A 2466-nucleotide genomic window follows, 5' to 3' on the forward strand; every position below is an offset into this window, starting at 1 on the left:
TTGAGGCTCCTCTCTCTTCCTCGGGACAGGGTTTCAGGTGTCAGGGTCCGGGCAGCTGGTGCTTGATGCTATCTATGCATTTAGGCATCCACCGAGCCTTCCCTCGTCCCACCTGGTATCCAGTTATGGGCCCACGTGTGTCATTGAAGCCTTGGCCCTTCAGCTCCGGCTGCTCCCTCCGCTACATATGGACCAGGTTAGAGGACACGGGAGTCTTCCTGCCTCCTCTGGGCCACACCAGGGCACCCACATCTCCGCAAGGCTGAGTCCCAGTCTATCTGGACTTACTACATAGTCATGGCCCATCCCTTTCTCATCTCCCGGGTAATCTCTTCGTGTGGGAGGAAAAAGCATTTACCCCAAACATCTTAGTTATGTGCAGCGTCCTTTCTGTTCTTCTAAGAACGTGTATTATAGGGTTTTTTTTTTTTGCCACACAGCTTTGTGAGATCTTAGTTCCCCAACCGGGGATCGAACCAGCGCCGCCAGCAATGGAAGCGCAGAGTCCTAACCACTGGGCCACCACGGAAGTCCCTGTAAAGGCTATTTCTTTTTCATGCAGCGCTTTCTCCCGGAGGCACATTAGAACCACGTGGGAAGCTTTTTTAACGCTCTCAGTTTCTGGATCCCTCTTTTACAGGGTTCAGTTATATTGTCCAAAGGGTATTGTCTTTTTTTTTTAATAAGATGTTGGGAATAGGAGTTTATTAATTAATTAATTAATTTTTGCTGTGTTGGGTCTTCGTTTCTGTGTGAGGGCTTTCTCTAGTTGTGGCAAGCGGGGACCACTCTTCATCGCGGTGCACGGGCCTCTTACTACCACGGCTTCTCTTGTTGCGGAGCACAGGCTCCAGACGCGAAGGCTCAGTAGTTGTGGCTCACGGGCCTAGTTGATCCGCGGCATGTGGGATCCTCCCAGACCAGGGCTCAAACCCGTGTCCCCTGCATTAGCAGGCAGATTCTCAACCACTGCGCCACCAGGGAAGCCCACTGTCTCTTTTTTTTTTTTTTTTTTTTTTTTTTTTTTTGGTATGCGGGCCTCTCACTGTTGTGGTCTCTCCCGTTGCGGAGCACAGGCTCCGGACGCGCAGGCTCAGTGGCCATGGCTCACGGGCCCAGCCGCTCCGCGGCATGTGGCACCTTCCCAGACCGGGTCAGGAGCCCGTGTACCCTGCATTGGCAGGCGGACTCTCAACCACTGCGCCACCAGGGACGCCCATGTCTTTTTTTTTTTTAAGCGCCCCAGGTGATTCTAATGCAAAGCCAGGGTTAAGCACTTTGTGGAAAGGGAGAGAGGGAAGGAGTGTGGCAAGAAGACTAAAGAGGGAAAAGAGGGGAAATTTACGATTTCAGAACTCTTCTGCTACATCAAGTAATAGCTAAGCAGGGTTAGTTATTGTGAGTTTTAAACAAAGCCCTGTTGTAACCAAGCAGGATGTTATGGGGCCCTCGCAGGACAGAACCCCTCCCCCATATCCTCTGCTTTAGCTCCTCTCTGAAGCACCTAGGTAATAGTATCTGGCGCACATTTCCTGAGTTGTTTTCCAGATGCTAAAACCACCACCAAATGGAAGAAATTAACTACTTGATGACCGTGAGCACATAGCCCCCAGCCCTGCTGGAGCCTAAGGATTGTTAACCCCTGTGACACCACCCTGGCCAATCAGAGAACTGTGCATCCTGGGACTTCCCCTTCCTCATCTTGCCTTTAAAAATGCTTCCCTGGGACTTCCCTGGTGGTTCAGTGACTAAGGCTCTGTGCTCCCCATGCAGGGGGCCTGGGTTTGATCCCTGGTCAGGGAACTAAATCCCATATGCTGCAACTAAGACCTGGTACAACCAAATAAATAAATATTTTTTAAAAAATAAAAATGCTTTCCTGAAACCCATCTGGGAGCTCAACCTGTTGAGTACTGGCTGCCTTGGACTCCCTTCTTGGTGTCCTGCAGTAAATGCTACACTCCTTCACCACAACGTGATGTCAGTAGATTGGCTTCACTTCGGACCCAAGTTTGGCTCAGTAACACTTTGGAAAAGGAGCACATTAGAGAAGCTTGTGGGGAGAGGAGATAGAGCTAGAAACACTCTGCTCCCTGCTACTCCAAGCGTGATCCTCAGACTAGCATCCTTGCCATCACCTGGGAGCTTGTTAGAAATCTCAGGTCCCATCCCCAGATGTCTGGCTTCTGTGAAGTACTGCTTGAGCCACTCCAGCTGGCCCTCCATATCAACAGGGTCTGCATCTGTGGATTCAACCAACTGCAAATCAAAAATGTATACTTTTTTAAATTCCAGATAATTCTAAAGAGCAAAACTTGAATATCTCATACACCAGCAACTATATACATAGCTCTTACATTGTATTAGGTATTATGGGTAACATAGAGATGATTTAAAGTGTACAGGAGGATTTGTGTAGGTTGTATGCATTTTATATAAGGGACTTAAGCATCTGAAGACTTTGGT

The sequence above is a fragment of the Delphinapterus leucas genome, chromosome 21 (assembly GCF_059928025.1).
Source record: "Delphinapterus leucas isolate spDelLeu-1000000601 "Yukka" chromosome 21, BTC_Dleu_Yukka2, whole genome shotgun sequence".
Taxonomy (NCBI): Eukaryota; Metazoa; Chordata; class Mammalia; order Artiodactyla; family Monodontidae; genus Delphinapterus; species Delphinapterus leucas.